General features: G+C 43.4%; 1 protein-coding gene across 1 annotated transcript in view; it reads right to left on the reverse strand.

Annotated features, from left to right (window-relative positions):
- Nucleotides 1–15,729, reverse strand: part of CDON (cell adhesion associated, oncogene regulated) — a 134,003-nt gene that overhangs the window by 91,543 nt on the left and 26,731 nt on the right. The window lies entirely within an intron of this gene.

Raw genomic sequence — 15,729 nt, forward strand, 5'->3', positions numbered from 1 at the left:
CGTACCACCGCGGCCGCGGGGGGCGGTGAGCGTGTGAAGCGGCGCGGCGCGGCGCGGCGCGGGAGCTGCTGGCCCGAGAGGGGTGCGAGCGTCGGTCTCGGTCGGCAGGCTCCCGGATCCCTCCTCAGTACCCGGCGCTCGCCCGCAGCAGGCACGCCGGGGTAACAAAGTGGAGGGGACTGCACTGATTTGTCTCGGGTGTTTTGTTCCCCACAAAGGAGAGCGCGGAGCGCCCGTGTAGACGCTACCCGCACTCCACTTACGGGGACGCAACGCACATGGGTTTCGTAGAGAGATTTCTGTAGCCTTTTATATGGTGAACAGGCAGGGCTTTACGGACCCAATCGACTAAACCTATTATAGACAGATCATCTACCTCTGCTACTGAGCGTGTGATGCTGGATTTATCTCCCGATGAAAACTTTTACACATTTCATTTGCATAGCAGAAAATGTGCTGTTGTCTAACGGGAAAAGGAGAGCGAGCCTGTGATTAGAAAGAAGGCATCGGCTTTTGTGGTGGAGCACAGCAGTGCAAATATGCAGTGCTGGTTTTACTAACCAGTGCAAAAGTGAAGGAAGATACTTTGAGGAAACAAAGGCAAAAGTGTCCTAGAAGTTTGGCAACTTTCAGGGTGCGGACTCTAAAGAGGTTTTTCTTCTTAAGGCAAGTTAATCAACTACGACTAGCAAAATTAAATGTAATAGAAATAAGTTAATAACAATTGGGCTTAATAAAGATACTAGCAACATGGTTTGGTGTTGTGTGTGAAGGGCCCTAGAGGCCATGGCGATGGAGCACATGATAAAGAGCGAGGCAGAGTCACACAACAAGAATCCCTGCCCTCAGGGAGTCCCCAGGCCTTGAAATGAATACCATGAGCCTCATTTTGATTTTATGCTGGTGAAAATCAGGAGTAAATTCACTGACATCAACCGAGTTACAGCATCACAAGGCTGGTTTGAGAGCAGACTAAGGCCTGTGCACTGGAGAGTGACTCATTTGGGGAGCAGAAGAGTAGCATCATCATGTTGTCTGTTCAGCTAACTGCAGCTGCCATTTGAAGATGGCAGGTCTCCTGAGGTTTGCCATCAGTTTATGGTTGGGTTTTTTGTTGTTTTTTTTTTTAATTTTGTTTCAAGGCCCAAATCAGTTCCAAATTCACTTGGGCAAATCCCAAGTCAACTTTCAAATTTTGACTGCAGAGCTCAGTTGTTCGCGTCTGTGTGGCTCTACCACCCTGGGCAAGTATCTTTCTTCCTGGCCCTATCAGTCTGGGGCTTTGGATACTCCTCAAAGCTGTGGCAAGCAAGACCTATGTTAAAGCCCACGGTCCCCTAGTCTCACTTGCACCTAGCCAAAAAAATATGTAGTCAAGTTTCCTACATTTAGAGAAACTCAGGGGTCAGCCTACCTGGAGTGCAAGGGACAAGCCTTGCCCTGGGAAAACTGTGATCATGGGACTTACAGGGTTCAGCCTGCCCACAGTGCAAGGGACATGCCTTGGCCCGAGTGAGCACAGTGTTTATGCACAGAAAGCTGAACTTCCTCAGTAAGCTGAACTTCTAAACATATAATGTTCTAAAACCAAGTTACTTAAATAACTAAACAGCTTGGGAAGCCAATGTGAGTGGAATGGGTTGCCTCTAATATTTCTATTACAATTACACCTGCAGGCTCCAGCCAAGATCAGGACTTCAGTGTGCAGGGCACTGCACAGACAGATTTAAGACTTCATTAGAAAATGTTAGTAATTGTAGTTAAATAGAGGAGGAGTGGAATCAAAGCACAGAGAATCCAGTGGCATGCCCATGGTCCTACAGCAGGTCAGTGACGCAGCCAGAAATACACACAGGTCTCTTGAGTCCTACCCCAGTGTCTGCCCTGCACTTCTGAGCTGTGCCAACTCCCATCATCTGGAGAAACTGAGTTACAGTTCAAAGCTTCTGGTTCAGAAGGGCCTAACTGTGCTGTGGGGCTCCCAGCTCCGGCTTCAATTTCCTTATAGTTTAGTTCAAACGTCTCCTTTGTAATTTACGTTTTGCATAAATTGTTGGCTGGTAACCGGTATGGAAAGGATTTTCTTGAGGACAGGTGTTGATGAAGTTTTAAACTGAAAAGGCCTAACACAAAGAATTTCAATCCAAAGGCAGTTTTTCCCAGGAACTTTGTTTGTATTCATGCTACTTAATTAGGTCACTCAGTTCATCAAATTTTATAATGGCTGGGTAATTTATAGTTCTATTCACCTCCAGTCACCCACTTGGTTCCTGTGCAGTTTGGGGATAAATCCTTTGGGTGACCTGGATGAAGTGAGTTGCCAGTTTCAGCCTGGCTTCCAGTAGCAGGTGGCTGTATCATAAAGGCATCACCACAACGGCCATCCTTTTTAGCAGTCTCAGCAGAGAAGCCAAGTATTGAATAAGCCAGGGAGAAAGGCTTCACATTGCTAGGAGTGGGCACATCAGCCTGTGGGAATCAGCTAAGGACAATGTGGGGTTCATACTTCCTCAGGTCCCATGGAGAAACAGAGAACTTGAGTCTCTAGGTCAGTCCAGGCTAATAATTTACCACAAACATTAGATTTTTATAGTCCTTCAAGTTAAAATCGAAGTGAAACAAGGAGGCTTTGAGTTCAGTCGGAAAACACACAAAATACAAAGGCCACAAGGCCTGTCATCCTCTAATTGTGTTTTAAAGAGACTCTTCTCTGCAGACACAAATCACTGAGACAGCTGAAACTTCGCAACATTCAATGATCTATTGGCAGATAACCTTTGTCCTTACATCAGGTCCAATTCTGAACCAACCTCTGCATGCCTAGACTTGGGGTAGTAAACACCTGCCTTCTGCCGCACGTTCATTGCATGCTAACCAACTGATCAAAGAACACAAAATGCTGGCTCAAGCTACCGTCCACAGGGTAACAATCAACTGGATGATATCTCCAGACAAACTGTTTGTTTTCTTGGCTTGAGCTGTTATAAAAGGTTAACTGTACTTTCACCCATTTTCTTGAGGGACACATAAAAATGATGGCTAGCACCTGTTTACACACTGCTGACAGCGCAGAAGAATTCCTAGGCATTTTATGGTTAACTCTCTAGTTCAGGAGTCTCTATAAATGTACAGTCATTGCAGAAGTAGGAGGCCAAAAAATGTCCTGGCACGTTTCTGAGCAAAGTGAAAAAGAAAGAATGAGTATACCAGTACCAAACTAAGCTGGGGCCATAGCATCTTTGAGATTGCAGCCAATTAGCTTTGCTTTGCAGCATAAAAATGCAATGCTTGTAATAATAAATTGGTATTTCTAAGCATTTTCCTTCTTTTGTTCTATGTTCTATTCTAGCACTCATAATTTGTTTTTTCTCAGATGTTCTTTTGACCTTTGTATGCTGAATCTCAAGGTGTGTAAAATGGGATACTACAGAAAGCAGTACACTGGTTTCTAGAGCACTTCTGACATGTGAGGTGGATCGTGTTCCCAGCAATCTGATATATTCTAGTGATGAGGAACTGGCAGAAGGTCATGTCTTCTCTGTAAAACTGCTGGCAACTTCTGTAGTCAAAAATTAAATTTATTTTGGAACATTTCATATAAAGCATCACTAGGGAAAAGCCCAAGGCTCAAACCATTAGTATTAACAACATTACCAAGTCACCTGAAAGGATGGGTCAGAGTTTGCTCAAAATTTTGATCGATATAGTAGAGACACATTTTGATAAAAGTAAAGAACTGGAGTACCAATTTCTGGACTGAGAAAACTTAAAACTGTCAAAGTTCAGATTCTTTTTGCTTGGCTCAGTTTGTGGGAGCTGTTGCATTTTTTAGTATTTCTTGGTAGTCTTACAAACTGAAAAATAATTGTTTTCTAAAAACTGTTTAAATGGAGGGGGCATCTTTCTGTTAGCAACATAATAAAAGAGATCAGATTCACCCAGAGAACCTTGTCTGCCTATATACTTGTAAAATGCATTTTTTAAAAAGCAATTATTTAAATTAGAACAATGAAAGTTCTAACCCATCTAATGAATGATTTTAAGGACTTGAGAAATGCCTAGATACCATCATGCTATTATTTTCTGCTTCTCAGGAAGGAAAAAAAGATAAGGCCCCTTAGAGCTGCAAATGTTTAACTATCCCAAATTTTGAGGGACAGGAAAGACTCCTGTAAAAGAGTAAACCCACGGTGGAGAGTTCAGCAACAAGGAACCTCTCCTAACAAAGGGGTCAAATCTCCACCTGTTTGCAATGCTGGCTCCTGCCGAGAAGCCACTGTGAAGCTTTCTGTGTTTGAAAATTCCTTTTGGCTTCTTTTTGGTACAGTATGATTTTCTAGGAAAGTATCTAGATGCCTCTTACTGCTATTGGTTAAATCTGTGAGGTGACTAAACAGAAGCCTATTGTTAAACGGCTGAACACTGCACTTGGAAATTGCAAAAATCATATTACTTGTCAGATCCCCTAAAAGCCATTATTTTTTTTAAACATGTCATTTCTACCAGGTCAGAATAGGGCTGGGATGAACATGAAATAAACACTGGACAAAAAATCTTTGCAACAAAAAAAATGTTGCAAATAGGACTCCCTGAAAACAACAAACCGGGAAGCTAAGCACAAGATATAAAACAGATGAGACCGGCATGTTCTTCCTGTCAGGCTTTTGTTAAACTTGCTTTTTTCTCCCCACGTTTTTCCCTCTGGTCTGTAGAGAGTAGCAAAGCCTGGAGAACCATCCTAATCCAGTCCCCCACCAGGATGGACTCTATACCCCAGCATGGTGCTCTCTCTCTCTCTCCTTCTCTTCCCTAAGGGAAGGATAGTCCTGCTGACAGCAGCAGCTAAAACCCAGGCTGGGGCCCTAAAGACAGGCTACAATGCAATTTTCTATGGTCTCAGATTAAATTTTCCTTATCCCGGTACCTGTCTGGCTAGGCACAGTAGTAAGGATATATAAGCAGCAAAGGCTATTCATTCACCTCCATTCTTTTTCTGCTACCTGCATTCCTGGATGTATCCTCCCCCACCGTTGTATTAATTTCAATTGGATTTGTCAGAAGCTTAACTCTGAGCTAATTAGCACCCTATAAGGCCTCTCCTTTCTACAGTACCTCCACAAAAGATTTACAATGTGATTAAAGTTAGGTGCCTGAGGACAGCAGTGTTCAATAGTTCCTCTGCATTCTTGGGGAATTAAGCCAGAAGGGGAAGAAAAAACACTTTTTTTTTTGTTTTTAATCCAAAAAGAAAAAAAACCCACCAAACAAAACAAGAACAAAATGAAAGCCGTTTTAACTCACTTCTAAAGTTAAATCACTTAACCCCATCCTATTGTCATGAAAAAGCAGGCAGGATTAATAGAGCTTCCCTCCATGATCCAGCTCATGAAAGATCTGTTTCTTTTTTGCTCTGTTTTTATTTAGGGTGAAACACTCAGTTCTGTCAATACAGCAAGTGCTCTGTAGAGGGTCTGAATTCTCAGTTGGTTGTCAATGTTTCCATGCTGAATATGAAGAAAGTAAATCAATAAAAAGACCTGCTTCCTTTTTAATGTAATTTCTCCTCTGTCCTTTTTTTTTCCTCTTTAATTTCATAGAACAATGAGGAGAACAGGTTTATTTGGTGAGCTCAAAGAGAAAATAGCAAAGATGTTCTGGTTGCATTCTGATCTGCTCAATATGAAGGATCCCCTGCAATCCGGCTTACTTTTCTCGTTTAGTTGTACCCTTCATCTGAAGACTTTAATGGTCACTTTTGTAATCGCTACTTAGTTATGGTATACAGTCCTCTTGTATGTTAGATAAATGTTAGCATGGAGGCAAAGTGACAAAAACAAAGGTTAAATTTAGGAGTCCTGGTTGCCAATCTGCTAATTTGGTTTCTAGCTCTCACTCTTATTGCCACCCTATAGAGTGCCTTGCCAACTCCTTTCAAAGCCAATAAAAGGGCTTCCAATGACCTCCATGGGAGTTAAAGGACATTCATTAACATCTTGCAAGAGTTCTTAGCAATGTCATTGTTTTTTCTGTTTCCTACGCACAAACAGAGTTTCTGCTGTTCTTTAACAGGTGTATGCCCAGAACAAGACTTGCTTTGTAGTTTTTCCTGAAGTTTACAATCAAGAAGGGTTTATGAAGGTACATACCAGTGTACCTCAGCTCTCAGTTTACTGAAGTCAGAGGAGTCCCCCCAGTGTAAGGGTATAGGTCTACTCCCTCCTGAGTCAGCAGGAGTTTTGCTGTTCACTTTAAAGGGGCATGGCATGATTGTATCATAAACCTGGGTTAAGTCAGGTCAGAAAACATCCTATCTGGGACAACAGGTACTGGGAATTGGAAGATTTCCATGATAAAAGTTAGCCTCGTTGAAACACCCTGGATGGGTTTGACCTGATGGAACCAACAGTATTTTGGGTTGGGACAGGGACAGCCAATATAACACCATCTGTGTTGTGCTGGGTACAGAGACAGGAAGGCTGAAAGTGCAATGGTCTTGTCTCCTTGCAGCTGAAGGATAAAACTGCTGTTTTAGCTGACAGCTAATGGAGATTTTCTTTTTCTCAGCTGGTAGAACAGCTGCATTTGGATTGAAGGGTTCAAGTGTCAGATGAGTATATTATTTGTAACATAGCCAAACCCCTAATGTGGTGAATTTTGCTGTGATTTTTCAGGGTCTATTATATAGTGATTCCCAAATCCATAGGGATGTTTTAGAGAGAGGCAGAAACTGAAGTAGTTGATGGAGTGAAACAAAGTGCTTTAATATATTTGGGATTTCCTTTCTATGTCTCTTTATTAAAAAGTCTGCTTCCGTTGGACTGACCACAAACTTGCTGTCATGACAAGGGCACAAGATACAACCGTAAATATTATTTTGCCCAGTTTCACCAGGTGACTCTCCTCTAGCCCATGGTCTTCCAAGTTATTTTTCTTGGTGTACGAGAAAATGTTCAGTGTCGGGAGGATATGCTGTGTTGTAGTTTTTGTTATGCCATGCTCTATGCAGAAGCACTGGTCATTGGAAAGAGGGCTGTGAGAGTAGCGGGACGGCCTGCTCTTAGCATTAAGCCTGATCAGAGTCAGTTCTTGACAAGAGTTGCTTTCTGGGACTTGCTGGGGAGAGAGTTCTGGAAGTAGGGACTACCCTGCATGCTGTCTGACCATTTCTGGTCCAGGATTACTGTATACATATCGAACACTACACATGGCACTTAGAATATATTCAGAAAACCTGTCATTGATTTCTTCTCCACAGGGCTGAATGGTGCAGCCATAGATGTAGGTGCCATTAGGCAGAGGGCATAACTAGTGAAAGAGTAGGGCAATGGTTTGAGAATAGAAGCTATAGTATAATGCATGCTTTGGCTTCAGATGAACACATTAAAACTCTCAGGACAAAAATCTGGAGAATTGGGGAATGATCACATGCTGTTCCCCAAGGAATAGACTAGACATAATCTAAGAGACTTTTTATCACTATGGTCTATTATTCATTCAGCGGTAAGTCACACCAACTAGAAAGACTCATCTGGGGTTTGTAAATTGTATTAAATTTATAAATATTAGCATGGGATTGTAATTTTTAGGAAATTAAAAATAGTCCCTCAAGTATCTAACGAAACAGATAAGAATTGCACAGGGATTAAATATATCTTCTAATGTTTAAAGAATCTTCTTGGAATAAACTGATCTCAAACATTAGCTGTACCTAGCTGCTGACTGCTTATTGCACGTCACACAGCGAAAGGCTTTCTAATTACCTAATAATAAATATGTCCTTTCTTCAGTGCCCTGCAAATGCAGCAACTGTAGGCTGCTGATGTAAAAATGTCAATCAGTCTTTGTCCTTACCTCTTGGAGATGTGCACCAGCATCTTAGGGCACCTATACACATGGTCCAGGGTGGGGCTAGGGGAGCATTTTAATTAGAGTGGCTCTCCAGAGAGCTGATTTGATTAAAACTCTCACAGTACCTCATGTATTCAGCATCCCATGTTTCAAAGTGGTGGTGGGGGCTTTAGTTAAAGCACTCCCACCACCATTTTGAAACACTGGACACTAAATATACAGGACACCGAAGCATGCTGGAGCGGTCTGACTGGGTCTGCTCCAATGCGTTCTAATCAGAATACGTTGGAGTACACGTAAAAGTGCCCTTCAAGTTTACTGTGGCTCTTCGCAGTGCTTGGAGAGGTTCATCCCCAGAATAGTCTTTTGCATAGCTGCCATGAAGAGGGGCCTCAAATTGTTACATTCTGACTGGAATCCAGTCTGAAGCATTCCTCTTGTTTTAGGGCAGGATATATAAAGTGCAGAGCTGGCCTTAGGGGTGGGCAACATGGGTTACCACTCAAGACACTGTGGTCAGGAGGGTGCCCCACACACGCACACACATGGACACTGTGAGCGGCAGGTAGCAGTGCTGGCCTAGGGCACTGTTCAGGGCCCTGCGCACTGCTGGGGCATGGAGGGAGGGGGCCTCAGCAGGACAATGGGCTGCCTGGGATTCCATGCATGAGGATGGCACCAGCACCTGTTCTTGCCCAGATAGGTCAGGGCGGGGCAGCATATGCAGGGAGTGCTGGGCTGGGGCCCGTGGTCTGCAGAGATGTGTGTTGTGCTCTAGAGCAGCTCTGTGATGGCCTCAGGGCACTGGAGCCCTCCATGCCAACACTCACCAGCGGCTCATTGCAGGGTCCTGCTCCCTCCACTTCTGCTCCACAGGACTGCAGCTGGCAGTCCCTGCCACACCCTGTGCAGCTCCCCAGCCTGCCGGATGGACCCCGTCTACAGCAGGACAGCAGTGCCAGTGACTTGAGAGGGGAGTGTTGGGGGGAATGCTGTGGGACACCAAATACAAGTTCACCCAGGGCACCATTTTGCCTAAAGCCTCTGATAAAGTGCAAATAAAACCAAAGCAGAGATTCACACTGAAGGAACCCAAGCTCTCCAGGTAACGCAGGACCATAATCATATGCTGAGAGCTGCCCAGAAGGATCCTGAAAGGGATGTTTTAGGTCCAAATAATGGAAGTGCCTGAGCTCAAATCTGACCGCAGGTAACCTGCATCAAATCTTCAGCTCAGAATCTCAACGTTTCATGTGTCATCTCAATGATAGCATCTCCAGCAACCAAGGAGCCTTTTGTACCCTGGTAGGGCATTGTTTCAAAACATTTCACAGCACCTTCTGAAACTCTATGCTTCTTCTTTTATCAACTTGTTTTCCTTGGGAGATTCTCCCATTTAAGCACCGACTCAGGCCTGCTGTTGAGACACTGTGGTACAGAGTGCTCTACAAATACCTAGGCAGATTAACTTACATCAAGCCCAAACATGCCTTGCTAACAAGAGCGTGGCTCAAGATGATGCGACTGCATGTGATAAAGAAATCAAAGGTATTCTAAGCCCCAGATGTTCTGCAGATGATGAGAAAACAAGAGAAGCAATAAAATCTGCATGCCTGTTCCTTTGGCTTACATTCCTTACCAAAATTTTATTTCCTCCTTTGGTTTTTGGTAAATGTGAAAAGCTTTGATACTGAAAAACATTATTTTCATTTGGAAACACAACCAAGTGAAAGTTTTCTTGACTGAGCAAAAACCTGCATGAAGGATTCAAAAAAAAACCTGCAGAACACTATGGCAGGTTTTATTTAGTTATAGTGGTACTATTTACAGAACAAATTCAAAAATCAATGTAAAAGTATGTATAGTATGAGTTACTTGGTTTTGTTTGACATCTTTAGCACTTGCACCCATAGCAGTCTCTGGACTGGTGAAAATGTTTTGTTAACAACACCTGCTGCTATTTTCCTTTGGTCTGCTCCCAGTGCCAGATATGGACTATTGATTGGCACAGGGTTAACAAAACTGGCAGAATTTTTTTAGATCATATCTCATGCCTGTTGTAACACAAAACACTGCAGCAAGTGGTGTCCAACATTTCTCATCAGACTGAGAGCTGTTCTCCCTCCTCCCACTTTTTTAGGATTATTTCACAAATTATACAAAAAAATTCAAACGTAGCATAGTTATATTGATATATATGTATTTTTAATTGTCATTGGTGTTTTCAAAACACCTGGTACTTATTGTTACAAAGACTTTTCATAAAGGAGAGAAGGAAAGGTGAGGAGAAATGGCTAGAGGGTAGAAGCAGCTTGTCCATCAGCCATAAAACAATAAGAATCACTCACAGCACACCAGCTAGCAAAATAAAAGGCCATCACAAGGCACTTTAAAATATTACTTTCATTTCTTGAGGCAGCAATAGCTCTTCTAATATAAAGATATTGCCCACATTTTACTAATTTTGTGTATTAGAAATGGATTTTCATGTGCAACAGAATGAATGTTACTGATTGTTCTGTACAAACTGCTATTATTATGAAGTATTTTTGAGAAACAGTGAGCTTTTCTGACATGTTTAAGTGACTTTTCAGCTTTTCCAGTGGATTGTATACTCCTCTATAACACAAATGATTTGAAGACTGCCCTCCAGATGTTTAAACCTGGATGCCTAAAGTTAAGCACCAAAATATATGGACTGATTTTCAAAGGTACGGAGGGAGCATCACGCATGTCCTTATGAGGCCTGTAAAAATCCTTTTATGAATAGGCCTAACATATATAAGTAGGTTCTGAATTCAAAGCACCCAGTTTTGAATTTTCTCCCCCCGTGGACAAAGCTGGACAAAATGTAGCCAAAAGCAGCCCACCACATTCTATGACATTCATCCATCATAATCATACAGAATTGGGGCATATGAAGACTGTAGGTTACATTATATAATGTTCTATCTTTATCCAACCTGCCTAGACCCACAGAGTGCGGTCCTGGCAAGTGGCATCTCCATTTTCAATATGTGGTGGCTGCTGCAATTGCAGTCACTTTGTACAAATTAGATGCAGCCACTTGATAAATTGTTGGTGTACTATCTTGCGGCTTGTAAGATGGAAACAATTCTTTATTACACACATTAACTTCTACACAACTATTTACAGTGAAGAGGTAATAGGTTTTATAGTTGCCTTATGTCTGGCTTTTTTCTTGTTCTCTCATCTGGAAGTTTCTGCTGACTTTACCCAGACTATCTCCTAGGCTGCTGCCCTTCCTGGACATCCTACATATCTAGGAGGACTAACTTTATGTCACTTTTAGTGTCACTACTCTTTTCGGCAAAATCTGGGCATCCCTGTTCAGAAAATACATTAACATGAAAGATTAGAGCATTTATTTCAGCAGAGATGTGCCCAAGCCACTTCATTTAGATCCAAGGCCAAATGCTCTGAGTGGGCCCATCTCTAGTTTTTGTGAGATCCCTGAACACTCTGCTGATTCCACATTTGAATTCTCCAACTAGACTAGCTTGAAGCTGTTTATGGATCTCTGCCGGCTCAGTATGAGGAGGTAAAAATGGGCTGGGCCTGTAGAAGCCTGTGTTTTCTTCCTTGACATCCTCAGCTTTTTTTTCATGAGAGCCTCAGATTCCAAGGATGGTTTCAGAGGGATGCTGATGTTTAACATTAATGGTCTAGAATCTCAAGGCCTAATATTCACAGCTTGGTTCTGGGATCACCAGTTACCCTAATTTGCTGGGAGCCATCTCATTTCATTTGCCTCCTGTTCTAGGAAACACAACAAAGCTGCGGAGCAAGTCAATGTCTGCGTTCATCACCAGGGAAAGCACGCTGGTGCCTCCAAAAGCACTAACAAACAAGGCAGCCAGGGCAATGGGAGGCATGGGGGCAGCACTGAGTTCTGGCTGCCGCTGTGTTGCTGGCACTATTGTGTGACTGTGGCAGCAGCTGCTATTTTTCTGCCCATCCTCCCCCTCAAGTGGATGGCTGGGGCAGCAGCTGACTGGCCAGGCTTCAATTGTTCATCTTAAAAACAAAGAAATGGGAGGGTAGCAGAGAGTAAAACACAAAGTTTCTTCTTGTTGGGAGTTACCATCAGTGGCATTAAAAATAAAGGAGCGGGATGGGTGAATCCCCTTGAAAGACAACCTGGCAAACAATGGGGGCAAGTCTCCAATGGTGTTTTATTCACATCAGCTAAATGACAGGCCCATCAGCGGGGGGGTTCGCACAGTGTTACACATGGCGCAGATTCTCACATTTGCCATGTGCCTGGTACCTGCCACTGTAAGAAAAACAACCATAAATAAAAAAGGAGAAGCTTGAACCTCCCCCTCCCCCCGGATTGACAGTAGGTTTGGAGACCACCAGACCAACTTCAGCCGGCTCAAGCTTGCTCTGTCCCGCATTCTGTAACCCAGCAACAGTACGTGGAAGGACCCCAGACTTGTGGAAATTCCCCAAAGATGCGTGCGCATATATGCCTTATGCCTATGTATACTTACATTTGCATATGTATGACCGGTTAACATAAAGAGTACTATCGAACTCAGATTGGGGGGGATCTCTTTGTCTCTGAACATTGAGTACCCCTCTGCAGAGGAATAAACTCACATGCCGGACACTCCCTCGTTCTCTGCCTAACTGATGGTGGCTAGGAACGAGCCCAGAGACGGGGCGTGCCAGTGGTCATCGGTGTATGGGTGCTACGCAGTAGCTGGCCAATTTCCCCAACACCACGAAGGCACCAGCTCCAAAGCAAGCACAAAGTCTACACCTCTCTCATCACAAGAAGATTGTTATATTTTTGACCTACAACTCTATGACTTCATACACTTTCTCTGCCAGCTTTGTCTGGGTCTAAACTCGTGTTTCTTTTCTTTATTCAGCAAAGTTCAATGAACACAAATTCTTTAGGGCCCAGACATCCAGGGCTGATAAGAGCAAGAGAGAGTCAACACCGTTTCCATGGAAGCAGGAAGTGGCAGGAATCACAAGAACATGGCCGCCCTGTTGTGAATGGAGACAACCCCGGCCATGTCTGTTTACTCTGTGCGCAGCTATATAAATAGCTACTGCTGGTCTAAGTCTTTCCTGTGAAAGGATTGCACCGGCCAGGAATAAAATAAACACAGCCGCGGCTTTGGGCCTCTTGTTTTTATTTTCTTCTTTAGATAGCACACTGGTTCTCTGGCCTTCTGGGATTACTCCCAACTCCCCACTTCCCATTACGTTAGTCATTCAGATTGTTAGAAAGCATTTTCCAGTCATATAAAAAACAGATGCATTTTGTCACGCTCAATTTGCCCTAGGATTTTAAAAATCATTTATCTAATAAATGCTGAATTTCCAATGGGGATAATTATTCTTCATGGGGAAAAAATAACAGCAGAATTAAAAGGGTGAATCTATGGAAATAACTCATGCTTAAAGAGGATAATAAAATACAGTTATGCCTGTACAAGAAGGGCCGTTCTGGAGTTTAGGGTGAGCCTTCACTCACCTGAGGAGGCCTATTGATTTCAATGGACTTGTGACCGCGGGCAGTGAACACTATAAAGTTTGCAGAAATGGGCTCAGGACCATACTTTTTTTTCCTTACATGTGTGTACAGAAAATACTTAGTCAAACCCCAGTAGGTACCTTTTCTAGCCTTAAGCATTCTCTCTTTCCCGCTCAGGCAAAAATGAGACATGTAAGCACATTATGGATACAAATATATATCAACTTGATTTTTTTTGTAGTTTGGACAGAAACAGGTCTGATCTACACTTGAAAGATGTACCAGCACAACTACATTGGTTAAAGGTGTGGTATTGACTTTTATACTTGTACTGATACATCTCCTAGCATAGACACAATCAGGGGCCTGGGGCAAATCAGCCTGTGCGGGGCCCAGACGCAAAGAAGCCGGCAGCGGCAGGGGGAGCGTGACGAGAGACCGGACACAAAGCCAGCAGTGGCGCTGGCGCGGAGGCACCAGCACTAGGCGAGGTCTGCAAGAAGGGCTGCAGCTGCTCCACCTTGCTCCCCGGGGCCCCCCAAAGCACGGGGCCTGGGGTGGTCGCCCTGATTCACCTCCCCCCCCACTTGGGATAGCCCTGGACACAATTATAGCAATATAAAGGGGCTTTGTTCTGTTAAAACCTAATGCCTTCCTATATAGAAATAACTATCTTTGCATAAGTTCTATGTCTACCAGTTAAAACGTGTCCTCACTAAGGAGGGTTATACCATTTCAACAGTATCAATGCAGCTAATTTGATACAACTTTTTAGTCAGGATAAGGCCAGCCGGGACAAGCCATGTCTGATATAAGTTCTGCTGTAGCAATGAAAAATGGACGTACATTGAATATTTGCCGCCCTCTGCTGCACGCTAGTACTGTCCCCTCCCCAACCCCAGTTCTTTGTTGCCCTGAGACCCACCCAGCCTCGACTCCCTAAACTTGTAGAAAAATGATATGCAGTTTGGCTACAATGTTGAGACCCAATGGGACCAGGGTTTTGGCTAGTACTGAGAAATCATCTTTGGAAAATCATGAAGGTACCTAAAACCAGCTACTTCAATCATTTTGAACTGAGCCCTCCTCCTCTTTTTGGGCTAGGGACAGACATTACACATAAATCAGTTCAAGTGATCAGAAACTGGTTTAAACCTGTAACAGAACAGATGTTCAGTGCACAGCGTTCAGTTTGAAAATGGCTGAAACCAGTTTGAGATAAACCTGGTTGAATCAGACTTAATTGATTTGGGTCAAACCAGTTTATGCAATGTCTGTCCCAGGCACTGATGCAATGCTATCCTGTGCTGAAGGTGCAGCAGTCTGGCAGAAGAGAAGTCCAACTGTTCACCTCCATGTTACTGTTTGAGGGACTTGACATAGCTGTGCCCCTTGTACTTGTGCAAGGTCAGGTTTTCAGCCCAACGCTACCCACACGGTTCTTGAATCACTTACTCTATACTGTATGAGGAGTAGCAGCAGCTGGAAAGCTGTACTCTGGGCTATGCATTTGCTGAGAATCTCACTGTGCGAGAAAGAAGGCTTATTCCACCTCCTAGCAAAGCCTCAGAACAGCAAATATTGTGGAAGCTGCTGTTGACGGATTTCTACAAGATACAGGGGTCTGACTGAACTCCTCTCACAGGGAAGAGTTCTCTCCAGATTAAAGACCAAGAGAAAGCAACAAGGGCAGATGCTTGTATGTTGGATCAGGAATCACCCAGGGCCTGTGGTGTTTGAATGAGATCCTCCTTGGACAGTCATAATGTTTTAACTTTTGTTAACAGAGCCTGAGCTCTTGCAAAAAAACCCCAGCCTTCCTGTGTAAGAGAACTGCAACCCTTTAAAGGTACAGTTCCCAGAATTACAGTTTACACTCCCCATGCGATAGCTGTTCTGCAGACAGAGAATCTCAGTCTCCAGGGATCTTGGCCCCAGTGAAGTCAGAGGAAGTTTTGCTATTGATTTCAATGGAGCTATAATCCTGAATTTTCAAATACTCCAGATTTTTCTGCCATTGCAATGCCTATTCATATCGTCATAGGATGCAATGTGTAATAGCTTTTCTGAGAGAAAAGATTTCTTTCATAGTTGTCAATGGGAGTGAGTCATGACTGCCAAACATTTATTGGTCATGGTTTTCCCATCAACAGGGATATAAACCTCCACTGTGTACACTTGCAAAATACACAGCATTAGGCAATATGCTGAATATGCACAAAACATTGTAGAAAAAGATTCCAGGCCCACTTCTAAGTTTTGTATCCAAGGTTAATTTGATTTTCATAGATTTCATAGACATTAGGGCTGGAAGGGACCTCGGGAGATCATCGAGTCCAGCCCCCTGCCCAAAGGGCAGGAAGTCA

The sequence above is a fragment of the Crocodylus porosus genome, unplaced genomic scaffold (genome assembly GCF_001723895.1).
Source record: "Crocodylus porosus isolate Cpor-Errol unplaced genomic scaffold, CroPor_comp1, whole genome shotgun sequence".
NCBI classification, from domain to species: domain Eukaryota; kingdom Metazoa; phylum Chordata; order Crocodylia; family Crocodylidae; genus Crocodylus; species Crocodylus porosus.